The 14,586-nt window shown below is 41.6% G+C and overlaps 1 long non-coding RNA gene across 1 annotated transcript in view; it reads right to left on the minus strand.

Moving 5' to 3' along the window:
• Window positions 1-14,586, minus strand: part of LOC309339437 — a 657,715-nt gene that overhangs the window by 339,610 nt on the left and 303,519 nt on the right. The gene's annotated exons all lie outside the window — the stretch shown is intronic.

Here is a 14,586-nt window from a genome sequence, read left to right on the forward strand (position 1 = left end):
TTTGCCTGTAATGTGAAACACATTATCCAGATTGTGGGCTGACTAGACAGAGAGCAGACATGGTCAGCTATGTAACTGTTACACACTAACAGATCCCAGGATCAGCAGTGAACTGAGGTATGGGTGGGAAAATTGAATTAGCATCTCAGCAGTGCCTTCCTGTCCTCATTATCTGTCTCCTGCCCCAAATGTTCAAATCAACTACATACTTTCCACTGCCGCATGAGGCAAGCATCTCTGCTTCAATCATTCTGGAGGAAACACAGAAATCTACCTATAAGAGGGTAAGCTCAGGCACATTAAAAGCAACTGGAGTGTACCAAGAGAACAGCTTAGACATTGCCACAGAGAGCTAGAAATGTATGGGAATCCATGATCATTCATGACAGATGCGGGAAGTGGTTAAGGGGGTGGGAGGTCACCCTTTATGTAGGCCTCTGTTGAAAGAGAAACAGGAGAATGTGGCTCCCTTAATTCCCCTTGATCCCACAGCCTTTGATGCCAACCATCATTGTGTCCTTCTGGAGCAGCTGCCTGAATTGAAGATTGGTGGCATCACTTTGTCTGATGGTCATTTTCAGAAAGTGCTGCCTGAGGAGTATTGGCCCTGTGGAGCCTTCAGTGTGGAGTTTGCCAGAGTCTGATATTATCCCCCGTGCTGTTTAACATCTGCACGATACTGCTGAGCGGGGTCACCTGGAGTTATGGAGTACTTTGTCAGCAATATGCTGATGGTACACAGCCATCGTCCTCTTTACAGCTGCAGTGGCAGTGGAAGTGCTGGATGAGAACCAATAAACTGAAGCCTAATCCAGACAACACTGAGGTACTGTTAGTGGCTGGGTCCCTAGACCGGATTAGTGAAATGTGTGCTGCTCTGGATGGAGTTAAGCACCTTCTGAAAGAGAAGGTGTGTAGCTTGGGAGTACTTCTGGAGCCATATTGTCACTTGAGGCTCAAGCAGCCTCAGTGGCCCAAGCTGCCTTCCATCAGCTGGACAAGGGCAGCCTAAGAACTGTTGTCTATGCTATGGTTACCTCTGGCTTCTATTACTGTAACACAATAGAGGTGGGTCTGCCTTTGGAGATGGTTTGGAAACTGCAGCTTGTCGCTTACCAGAACAAGGTGGTGAGAGCACATGGATCATACTGACGGTAATTAATTTGGTTTATTACCTACCCATCACCTTGGGGTCCAAGGGCAAATCACAACAATTTAAAAATACAAATGCCACTCTGATTCTTAAAGTACTGCCCATGTAGGGCTGCCATATGTCTGCAATTTTCCAAACGTAGCTGGGATTTGGCCCTCTTAAACAGCATCTGGGCCAAAATCACTTAAATGTCCAGGAAAACCTGGACATAGGACAACCCATGATGGAAGTCGTTAAGAGTCGTCAACAGGCTCATCACAGCTATCTGCCAATCACCCATTCCCACCACCCTTCTGAGTAATACCCCTCCCCACCTTCTCACTATATAGAAGGGTCTGGAAACTTCTGTTTCAGTGTATCTGAAGAAGTGTGCATGCACACGAAAGCTCATACCAAGAACTGACTTAGTTGGTCTTTAAGGTGCTACTGGAAGGAATTTGTTTTGTTTTGACTATGGCAGACCAACACGGCTACCTATCTGTAACTGGAACCATGATGGAAGTGTAGGTTTTGGTGAATTTCCTTAAAAATAGCTCAATACTTCATTTCCCACCACCACCCTTGAGTTTTTGCAAAAAATATATTAATCAAAAAGCTCAACAACTATGCCAAAAAAACAACAACTTTTGTGTCTGGATTTTCACTTTTTGAAATAGGCAGCCCTATGCCCATGCAGAAATCCCACTAAAAATCAAATAAGGAATCATATACACATGTGTGTGTGTGTGTGTGTGTGCCTGATCCAATTTTATTCTGATGGAGTAAGAATGTCCTAGTGATCTGAATTGGTCCTAAATAAATAGATAAATTTATATAACATTGCCTGCAATGAAATTCATGTAGACTGTCTGCTCTGGCGTAACAGACTTGGGAGAGAACTGGACTAATCCTGAACCTGATTGATCTTAAATCTTCTTCTTATCCCCAAAGCTACCCTTTATCCACTAGCTCCACACAACATGAAGTTCCGTTTATGTTTATTGTCATCATCATCATTGTTCTCCACCTCTTCCTTCTCTCCATCATTAGGAGCAAGTCCTCAGATAATGATTGACAGATAATGATTGACAGCAGGCAACCAGTGGTCCCATAGTAAAACCACACTTTGGGGCTCTTGTTTCCTCTAGTTTTTCTTTAATGACTGCACCAAGCAACACTCCTAGAACTCTTGATTTAATGGCTGTGTTTCCTTTTCCATTAGCACCTTTAATCATGTGAATGTTAGATATGGATAGTGTAATGGTTCCTAAGGGGGTTGCTTGTGCGTAAGCAGGTGCCTATCTTCCTGGCTGGGTGCAAACACCTGGCTGGGCTGCCAAAGTGAACCTCCTCTGTCCGGACAGCCACTCGCCCGTGGCTGACTCAATCGTTGGCAGAATCCGTGAGTGGGTGTTTCTTAAACTTCTTCCAGCAAAGAAGTTCTTTGACGCCTAGTCTCCGCCTACCCTCTCTGCGCGGAAGCCTTCTGCGCAGGGAGGGCGTAGGCAACAGAGGACCCCTAGTCTCCCCGCTGGTCCCAGGCAAGGAGTCATGGGACCGCCTCGCCACTTCCCCCACCTTTCCCCCTTCTCCACTGGTGCTACACTGATTCTCTTCCCCAGAAGATGGGCTGCTTCTCCCGATCCTTGGACGCCCTCTGGAATCCCTCTGGCTTTCGCGCTCTCCCTCCAGTACTGATGGCAGTTCCCTGACAGATAGGCATTAGAGCCTGACCTATACAGATATAGATAATATTCTATATCTGTCTTCCAGGACCAGATGCCCAACTTAGGTCTTCTGTTTCATAGCATATTGCAAACCCAAAAAGTCAGCACCAGGGCTGTAATAGCTTAAGGCTTCTGTTTCCTCTTCCTGCAGTCTTTGCCTGCCTGGCCTGGAGAGAAAAGGGAAGTGCAAAGCGCAGCCAAAAGGAGTCATATGCAGGCATCCTAATTTCCCTGCAGAGTTCCTTGGCAGCAGGATTGTCTAGTTAAAACGGCATGATCGGTGCATCAGTTGCTGGGGACAGTGAGCATGTTTAACATTAAATGATCTCTTACCTTCGCCACAAGAGTCATTAGGAGTTGCTAGCACAGGATCCTTGTGCTCAAATCCTGCTTGCTAATTTCCCCTAGGCATCTGGTTGGCCACTGTGAGAACAGGATGCTGGGCTAGATGGGCCATTTGCCTGATCCAGAAGCCTCTTCTTATGTTCTTAGGATCTTTTATGGTACCACAAGCCATAAACAGAGGTGGTCCTCTAAAGTGAAGGAGAGATCTGCCAGCAGAAAACTGCACTTCAAAATCTTTTTAGTTAACTATTTCTAGAAGGATAGCTGCAGCAAACACAACCAAGATTTATAACCACTATTAATAACTTTTCTGCATTTTATTTTCCTCTGGCCTCACTATTTACAGCTCATCAGTGACTGTGCATGTATATATCTGCAGCTCGAGATAACAACACTTTATACATGTCATGACATGGCCTATAGTTCACAACAGCTTAAAATTATTAGTCCTTAAGGTGCCGCAATGGTCAACTACGTATGTTTTGCATAGGATGTCAATGTAAAACCAAATTATTCCATAGGTCTAGTTCATACATGAATGTATATCACCTTTTCCCCACACTTGATTTCTGAATGTCTGAACTGATTCCTTTGAAATAAATTGGGCTTGAAGGGATATGGATATTCTTTTTGTGGTGTCAGATTTGTGATGGCCCATTCACGCTTGCAAGTCATTAGTGATGGAGATGTACCAGTATGTATGAGCCACAGCTTAAGGCTGTGATTCAAAAGGCAGTGAAAGGGGTTTCTGTCCATTACAGGCTATGTGCAGTCCCAGAATCTGCATTCATAAACGACTATGTCTGAATTTCTATCTTTTCTGCACTGACAGTAGCAACCCTATGCGCTTAGGTGAACTAGATTAAAGTTCTCTGGACTTTTAAAAAACTCAATAAAAGGTCTTATATGGGGGAGAAGGAATTTGATACATAATTGATTTTTTCTATTAAAAAAATCTCATATATTTATATCTTTAAATACTTTTGAATCAGTATCAGACATACACATATCTATATACCTGCCTGCTAAAATGTTTTTGGGTTCTGTTTTGAATTCTGGAGCCACAGTGGCCTCTATTGTTCTTATATTAGTATAGCACTTTATTTCTTACAAAAACTCTGTTTTGATATTTAGGGGATCTTCAGCTGTCAGTAGCAGAGGCTTTCATTGTTTGCTACTGTGGAACTGAGTGAACGTTAACCTTTATACTCTAAAAACCCAAGATGAGCCCTGCTGGATCAGACCAAGGCTGCATCTAATCCTGCATTCTTTTTTCCAACAACACCTAGCCTGATGTTGCTGGGAAGCCCGCTAAAGAGCATAAAGGCAAAAGCCCTCCTTTGCTGTCTGCTTACTACCTACTAGATATTTACTCTCTACCAGATATTCACTGCAATCCAGAGCAAAGGTTAGGTATGTTAGTTTGTGGTCCATCAGAGCTAGTTTATTGCACTGAGAAGAACATAGCCTCACATTGGGGGAACTCAATGCAAGCACTGCGTATTGCAAATCACATCACCATTAGAGCACCTGTGTGGGACCCACCAACCTGGATGGGCCCACCACTTAAACCAGCCTTGCATCCCTACCTTAAAAGAAAATCCAACCTATCACTGTGAGCAGTGATGGATGGATGGGTCTATTATTATTATTATTATTATTATTATTATTATTATTATTACTACTACTACTACTACTACTATTTGAGTTTTTTAGGTGATTTACAATTTAAAACAAATAAAAACATAAAGGTAAAGGTAAAGGGACCCCTGAACATTAGGTCCAATTGCGGATGACTCTGGGGTTGTGGCTCTCACCTTGCTTTATTGGCCAAGGGTGCCGGCGTACATGTGGCCAGCATGACTAAGCTGTTTCTGGTGAACCAGAGCAGCGCACGGAAACGCTGTTTACCTTCCTACCGGAGCGGTACCTATTTATCTACTTGCACTTTGACGTGCTTTCGAACTGCTAGGTTGGCAGGAGCAGGGACCGAGCAACGGGAGCTCACCCCACCACAGGGATTTGAACTGCTGACCTTCTAATCAGCAAACCCTAGTCTCTGTGGTTTAATCCACAGCGCATCATATAGCAAATACCAACAATAAGAGCATCATGGCAAATTTTCACAGGTAAGCAGCTAAGAGCAATATCCCTGGAGCATCATTATACTATGGCAATGTGACCCTTCTCCAGACATTTATATCAGGCCCTTGAGACTTTCCCCAAGCCACACTCTCCCTCCAGTTGCAGCCATCTCAAGTGTTTTTGTCTTCCTGGAATATGTTATTGAACTTTATAATGCCACCTGCTTTCCTGGATAGACAATAATAAGAGGTCTGTGAGTATGTGTGTATTCATTGCTCCACCCACTTTTGTCTCTGACCCTGCCCACCACTAGCATGTGGACCTCAAATGTTTGTCCAGAAAGGAATGCTGTTCTGGGACTGAACCATCCCTGATCTAACCCCAGCTGCCTGCCACTGCTCAGAGTGCTGTTGTCACCACTGCTACGTAAGTCCTCCAGGACACAGTCATAGATGAGGGGGCCTGCCAAATAACACTTTGCCCTGCAGACCTGGAGCCAACTCTGTCTTTTACTCAAATAAATGCAGCCCAGCCTTCAGCCCCACTAGTAACTACAGTCTCCAAGGAGCTTGAATGAGCACTTCCTGGAAATATGAATTGTCTCTAAAAAAGCAGATCAGGGAAGTTTCCTTGGTGTCTTGTAGAAAGAACAAAACAAATTCCTTCCAGTAGCACCTTAAAGACCAACTAAGTCAGTTCTTGGTATGAGCTTTTGTGTGCATGCACACTTCTTCAGATACACTGAAACAGAAGTTTCCAGACCCTTCTATATAGTGAGAAGGTGGGGAGGGGTATTACTCAGAAGGGTGGTGGGAATGGGTGATTGGCAGATAGCTGTGATGAGCCTGTTGATGACTCTTAACGACTGCAATAGGTCTTACAGGAAAAAGCAAGGGGTGAAAAGGTGAAAAATGGCTTTGTCATGTATAATGAGATAAGAATCCAAGGTCTTTGTTCAGACCAGGTTTCTCCATGGTTTTAAGTTTGGTGATAAGTTGTAATTCAGCAGCTTCTCTTTCCAGTCTATTTCTGAAATTCCTTTGTAGTAAAACAGCTACTTTGAGATCTTGTATAGAATGTCCTGGGAGATTGAAGTGTTCTCCTACTGGTTTCTCTGTCTTGTGATTCCTGATGTCCGATTTATGTCCGTTTATTCTTTGGCGTAAGGTCTGGCCTGTTTGTCCAATATAGAGAGCTGAAGGACACTGTTGGCATTTTATGGCATACACAATGTTAGACGATGAGCAATTAAATAGTCCCGAGATGGTATGTGTGATGTTGTTGGGGCCAGTAATGGTGTTGTCCGGGTGTTGTAGAAAGAAGACCTTCTTATCCATAGGACGTCTCACAAAAACCCAAAGTAGATCAGGGACACCCTTTGCGTCTTGTAGAGAGAAGACCTGGATTATTTTTATCCATAGGACATGTCTCATAAAAACCCAAAGACCAGCTTTGTAGCATTCCTTTTTACAAGGTTATAGATAAGGTTATAGATTAGAAATTGTTTTTATCCATATTCAGTAAGCAACAGTGTGAAAGTCAGGTTCCACGTTGACTTGGGCATGTAAAAGAGGCAGAAGCTGTAAAATGGTTGTTATTCATACTAGTACAGCTTCGCTCCCATATTCACTGATGTAAGTCTAACTAGAATCAAACTTTCCCAAGGAAGCAGTTCCTAAGCGTCTTGAGTTTGGAATGATCTAGGAATACTTTGCACTCCATTGTCTCCTGAGGCAGGCGGGTGCCAACCAACTCTGCACTAAGTGAGCTGGGGATTGTGGCCTACATTTCCTTGTATTTAAAATGACAGCTCTTTTCTCTGTGGAGCTGCCAGCTGACATAACATTCTTAAATTAAATTGCATTTCTCTCCTTGATTTTTCATCCAAAACTAATCCTAATTATTCTATGGCTAAACTCAAGAAAACAAATCCACATAAATCTCCACAAAGCTGTTATAGAGAAATGTTATTATAACAAAATATTAGAAATTATTTACCCTCTGTTTCCATACCATGAGAAGACTCAGTGTGTTTGTAACTGCATTAGAACCACAGCAAATCATTTTGACAGATGCAAATCTCATAAAGCTAATGGGGAAAACTTTCACATTTCTGTACTTCCAGTCCGTTGGTCACTATGAAACATGAGAAAAATTCTAGATAATTAAGTTTTATATATCTCTGGCAGCATACCAGTGGTTTGGGACATCTTGGCAGACTTCAGTGATATATAACCAACAGTAAAATGGAAACATCTACATATTTATGTATGCAGCAGGTAAATTTGAATCCACAAATACATAGATCTCTGAAGTTCATATCAAACTTAATTTACAGGTCTCATTCTCAAATTAGTTCTTTCCATATTTAAGAAAACTAATGGACTCTTTAGTATGCCAAACATAAACCTATTGTCTTGAAATTCTTTTGTGATTGCAGTGGAACTAACCTCAATGCAGGACATCAAATGATATATTTTTTAAAGTGTCTTCCCATTCTACAACACAGCTGTTTAATAGTTTTATGTATGAGTTATCAAAAATGTATGCTCATCTATTTGAAATCCATGTACCTACCACTACATTATCCTAGGATCCAGGTTTAGAACACAACATTATACAAGCTTCAGCAGTTATAAACTATGTAGAAAGAGATACATTTTTTTTAAAAAAAATACGTACTCAGTCGACACCATGTGTAAAGAATAGCAATTTGAATATGCTAGCTATGGAAACCCATCTGCTTTGCTCACATATTTTTATAATTAGATAATGTATTTCAGGTTTCATAAAAATAAATACATACTTAAATAAATAGATAAACTAAATGTAGTTAAGGAAATAGGTCAGAGAACAGGAAAATTAGGTTGTGCTAACATATAGTGATTTAAAAAGAGATAAGACTGAATATATTGTTTGCATTTTGTGTGCATATACTTCTACCCAGAAACAAGCCCCACACAGTGGGATCTACACTCAGGTAAGTGTGTGCTCATTTGCAGCCTTAATGAATATTTAGTAATAATATGTTGTTCCCCCCTTTATCTTCTTGCCCCCACCTCTTTCGGATGGACCAGCAAAAGGCAATCAGAGACAAAACCAATAATAGTATGAGTTAAGCTTTCCATTTTCCTCCCTAACAAATTGATTCTCTTGGCTGTGAGAATTATTTGTTCAAGACAATTCTGGGTAGTTATTTTGGGGGTCTTTTTTAGGGTTAGGTGGAACCTACGAAGAGGTTAATTTCTGGAAAGTGGAAATTCAGAAGGGTTGCTAAGTAACAGAGTAATGCCCTCTGGGTATGGACAGCCAACAGCCATTTTTGTCTGAAAATCTAAGAGTGAGAACTATGTCATTCTGAGACCTGCTTCTGGGCAGAATTTTGTTCTTATATGTGTCAAAACAGTTTCTTCTGGATGAAATGAAAATGATGCCCCATGTCCTGCAACAGAATGTAGCATGCAGTGTTTCTTCAAAACTGATCTGCTCACCAATAAGCTCTTTTAAGTTACCTCACTGTGATTCTGTTTTCTTTCATATGTTTGATATTTGCAGTGAATTGAGAGATTAAGGATAGAAAAAAGGAAGTTTTTCTTCAGTGCCCCAGTCTGTGTGTCATTAAACCATGAATGAGCAGTTTGCTCTTGCTGCTGGTACACTGTGGATGAAACAAGGCAGAGTCTGGCTCATCAAATCATCTGAAGTCAGACTTGTTCCTTTCAAACAAGACACAAGCCCTAAGCCAAGAACAAAACTTGGTTATTGCTTATGGTTTGTTTGGAAGACACAAACCATGAGCTTGTCTTCAGATGACACAAGAAGCCAGACACTAGCTTGTTTTCTCCACAGCATGGCAGCAGCAGGATTGTGGAAGGAGTGCCATGAGAATGTTCACATTAAGCATAGCTTTTTAAAATGGTGTGCAACCAGACTTTTCTACGGAATTTGCTGCAACAAGACATGGGGATGGCTGCCAACTTAGATGGCTTTAAGAAGGGATTAGATAAATTCAAGGGGGATAAGGCTCTCAGTAGCTTCTAGTCTTGATGGCAATATGATATCTCCAGGATCAGAGGCAGCATGCATTTGGATACCACTTGCCGCAGGGCCAGATTTAGATGAAGAGAGGCCCAAGGCTACTCTGCTTGTCAGGCCCATCCCCATCCCCCACCCACACAACTAGAAGAAAATGGAAGAGTGTTATAAACAAAACTGAGTGAAGCCAAGGATGATGGTGAGTATTTAAAATTCTGCAAGTCACAATTTCTCCTCTAAAGGTCATAAGATATTATTGTTAAAAACCATGGTGATTTTTAAAAATGCATAAAATTAACACTGAAAAACTTTGGCAATAACTGAACTTTGTAAACTTTTTTAGGAAAATGAAGTTGTAATGTTATTCTTTAAAAAAACATGAAGGACTGGCCAGGGCGGTCTCCCTCTTATATACCTGCTGGGATTGACAAGGCATCTAACCCACATCTGAATCTCAGAACTCTCCTGACAGATGATTTGCTCTGCAGCCACAGAGCCAATAAAGGATGAGATTGCCCACCAGATACCAGGCACTCTACTATTCAAATTAGGCCCCTTCTCAATTAAGTATCAATTTTAATCCAGAATTTATCTAGAATTTAAATTCTCAAAACTTTCTTATTTGTTAATTTGAGCAAGTAAACTACTGCTCTCACTTCATTACAAACAGTATTTCTACCTGCAACACACTTGAGCAAACCTGCTCCTCTTCCTTTCACAGATATTTTGTTGCCATTTGCAACTGTAGCTTATTTGCAACTGAATGAAAGGTGGCTGGGCTCATAGTCCCAGGGTCTGCAGGGGGGAGTGCCAAAAGTGATTTTCAGTAAGTGCCCCCCTTTATTTTCATAACAAGTCCTTGTGTCTGCACTCTCAATAGCGACACCAGTGACCTAGAAGGTGCAGGGCTTGTCAGTCCAACCCCTGCACGGTCTCATCAGGGCTGACCTTAAGGCAATTGGAGCAATTGGACCAAATTGGGCCCTGTGGGCCACTCCTAAGGGGCCCCCCACACCAGGGCAATCTAGATGGATTTTATTTATATATCATGTCCTCCTTAAAAGAGGCCATGTGTTGTGGTGAGACCTGGAGACTGACCTCCTGGTTGTGTGTGGGGGGGGGTCTATTGGATAGCCACAACCCCTGATTGGTAGGTCTCTCATTGCTGGGTGTACTCTGGCCAATGGGGTGCAGTCTAAATTGATTGTGGGACCTATATAAACCCATGCACGTGTCCCAGAGTTTCCTCTTTCAGCTTGTGCATTCGGAACACCTGCCTACCTCTCCCTAATTTTAGGGCATTTTGCAATTGACCTTGCTATGCCGTCGTGTGTCATCTGGCATTGGGACAGGGACACAGCAGGAATTTTCCCCACTTGGCTGATTGGCTGTGGCCATTTGGGTTTCGCCTACTGCATAGCAATTCATCACAACTTGTAAGGTTGTGGATAGGGGTCATGTGATAGGAATGGGAGAGTGGTCTCGCTATCCCTATGTGAAAGGTATTCCATTAAAGGAATCCAGGGACTCAACTTGGTTAGATCAACCCCTGAAATGGGTTGCACCCATGCCTGAGTCCAGGGGAGCATCTGGGGGAGGGAACAGAGTCTCTTCCTGGGCTTTTCACCTGCCTCAGGTTTTCACCCTTGGCTGACCTCTGATAGAGCTCTGGGTCAGCACCACCTGCAAGGGTGCAGGGAGCTAGTCAAACCAGAGCCTATGCAACCACTCACTTTTCTGTAATCAATAAAGTTGTGGCCTAAATTCTGCCAAAAACCAAAACTAAAATTTGAGTCAAATGTGTCTTTATTTAGGGGGGAGGTCTCTGGGTCTGAACCCTATCTTCTACACTTTCATTTCTACCTAAATGAATAACAAGCAGCAAGTAACTTGCATTTCCAAGAATCTCATGTATCAGGTTTGGAACAGGAGATGGAATATATGACTGTGCTATGTATGGAATGAACAGGGGTTTCTGCTATTAATAAAGAAAAATGGTTTTGTGAAAGACCGAGATAAAAGGGGCGGGGGGCGGGAGAGAAAGCAGTAAGTTTAAGATCTGCAAGATTCCAAGTATCAAACTAGTTGGACAACTGTAGCATTTTATTCACTTGATAGTGTAAAGTCAGTAGATGCACAGGTAATGTTTTAAATCTAGGGTGGAATTTGGGGGCAGAAGAGCTTTTGCATGTGATCAATGAAGGAAGAATTGAAGTAATAGTCATCTGTGTTCAAACATGGATAGATCAAAAACAACAACCCATATATAGGTCATGTTCTCCTCCAGGGTCTATTCTTAGGAGTAAAAATACAATAGAAATAAATAGCAGTTATCTGCCTTTTCATGACACAACACCCCAAAGCTTCTGCCAGAGACAGCTCTCTCAACCAGCCAAATGGTATATGTGGCCCTGCGGCTTCCCACTCCACATGTTTAGTCTACACATGAGGAGAAGGCCTGGAAAGGCCTAATGTAATATATGTATCCAGACATTTGTAGCTTATACTTTTTTGATTTCCTATGAGACACTTAACCTAATTTGGTAAACACAAACTAAAATAATGCCAAGTCTCATCTGCTCTATTCCCTGAAGGTTCCACTTGCTGAGATAATGTAATTATTTTTAAACTGCAGTTTAGAAGGCCATAAAGTTGGTGATTCAGTATTCAAAACATGATTTAGCATTAATCATTGAACAACAGAATGCATTTTAACTTAGCTTGATTGATTTGTTTGACTGCGCTAATATAATATATTGTGATAACTAATAAACAAAATTTGGTACATATACTCTTCAGGTTTGAATTAAGGTTTTGTCCTTTCCTGGGTATAAAGCAGAAGGATTTCCAATCTTGACTTTGTGTTTCCACACAATTGCTAAAGAGGTCATTTTACCATGATAAGGACGGAGCTTATATCTGGCCTTCACAACTTGTAGCCTCCCAAACTGGCAAACACAGATCACCAACTGTATAAATTGGCCTACTAGGTACTTAACAAGGCCCACTCTGTTTTGTGTTTCAAACCAAACACCCAAAAGTCAAGGTGTACATGGCAAGTAGCCTACATTTGGGCTGGTGGCTCATATGTTTGGCAAGGCCAGACCTAGATCCATATTCCAGCACATTTTCATTTCTTCAACAACCTTCTCCTGCCATAGTACACATCTTGCACACATTCTTTCACAAGGAGACAACATGTTTTTAAACACTTTTAAGAGTGGAATTTGATATAATTGGGGAGGGGGGGATCTTAAGGTATCAGTCTCTACACAGCCCCTATGTCAACGCTAATGCTGCTGTAATATAGGACAGTATTCTGCTGTATATTATCAACACAAGGACTTCCGCTTGAGCAAAAGAACTTTCCCTCCTGCTCCTTTCCCTGTGTGTACTCCATATCCTCTCTGCTCCAGAGAGTTTGGGGAGCACATAGTAGGAAGGAGAAGGAAAGAATGTTTAATTGGGCAAGTAGAAATCTTTGTAGTGATGGAATGTTTGCCCTAGAGCTACACTGGATTCCACCTATTGCCACCTATGTGTTAGATATAGGCAGTGCTTTTTTCTGGGCGTACACAGGGGTAAGCATACCTGTAAACATTTTGTGAATCTTTGTACTTTTGTCCATTTGCTGTATTTATTTTTCCCAATTTGAACTATAAAATGGGAGTTTTCTTGAGTCAAAATGAGAGTACCCTAAACATTTTTTAAGAAAAAAAGCACTGGATATAGGGCCAACTGAAAGCTTCTGATCTGACTCTTGTTTAGAAATAAATTCTCTCCACCACAATAAGTAAGTATTTAAGGTTTATTTGCCAAACTTGGTTTTTAAACATTTAGTTGCAATCAGTAAGTGTTACCAAACAACAAAAAAGAATACATTGTGTATTAGCAATGAATTACAGTCTTTTAAAGTTCAGTAAATCTTTTCTTCTGATTCCAGAGTAAGACCATGCTGTTTTAAGAGCAGAAAGGATTCCTGGGACTTTCTGCTGTAACACACCAGAAGGAAACACTACCTAAAGAACACAACTCCTTATGCTTCCCTGCACATAGTATATAAAGACAGAGAAGCACACCTCTCTTCATTGTCTTGTGCTTTCAACTTGTGACGAAGTCAGTGGATGAGTCACAAGATGATGTAGCACACCCTATGGAATAATACTGACTCTCTGCCTAAAGCTTCTTTTACAACAATTTAAACACTATGCAATGAAATATAGCATGTGTACACTTAAACTTACAACTTCAATACTATGTTCAACTTAGAGAAAAGTAATAACACAACAATGTCTTGAGAAACGGGCAGAGGAAACTGAAATGTCCCTGGCAACTCTGCACCACGTATAAAACATGAATAGACACATCAACAATGTCTCTGCATTAAAGACCAATACATAAGACAGCTGCACACATATCTGAAAGTTTGTAGTTCTGGTCCCAGCAGTGTATAGCAAACTGGGAGCTGTGTAGTATGCTGATCTTGATTGATAAGCTAACTTTAGGGCCATTCTAGTGGAAAGGTGAAACTTAAAAATTTTAAATAAAAAAATGTGTATTCCCAACTGATTCTCCACATAGCCTCAGTGTTTTTCCATCTTGCCTTTCTACACTGTCAGCTCTTCCTGGGTGTCCATTTGCTCATTGCATGTGTGGAGTGTGTTTGTACAGATAAGCCAGTCATCATTACTGTGGTATCACCCCCTTGTGTTAGTCCCCCTCCAGATGGCAATAATGTAGTATAAATCTGCCATGAACACACTATTATTGCATCAATGACATGCTGTGGAATACACGCACAAAACAGAGAGAGAGAGAAGTTGGGGGTGTTATGTACTGAAGTTCTCACCCTGGGCCAGCAGGGGGATACTGTAGATAGTTATGCAAATGAAGGATCGAAAGTGACGTTCAGTGATTGGATGGATACTGTAGATGGTTATGCAAATGAAGGATCGAAAGTGACGTTCAGTCATTGGATAGTTTTAGAAAGTTGTTACAGTAACGAGGTTCTGGAGCTCTATATAAGCAGGCTGACTGAGCCCTTCAGATCAGTTCTGTTCCAGCTTACAAATAAAGAGCTGCTTTGGAGAAATCGCTGTGTCGTCTGATATGTTCACCCACAACTTAACAGGGGGCAAGTTCTTTCCCGTGACAACCCTGGCTTATGCATTGACTTCTCACTAGCTTTTCAGTCCTGATTTCCAACCTACCTTCCTACCCAACCTGCCTTCCTATTTGTCCTTTGTTGTCTGCTTCTGCTTA

This window comes from Podarcis erhardii (assembly GCF_964252035.2).
Source record: "Podarcis erhardii genome assembly, chromosome: 3".
NCBI lineage: Eukaryota > Metazoa > Chordata > Lepidosauria > Squamata > Lacertidae > Podarcis > Podarcis erhardii.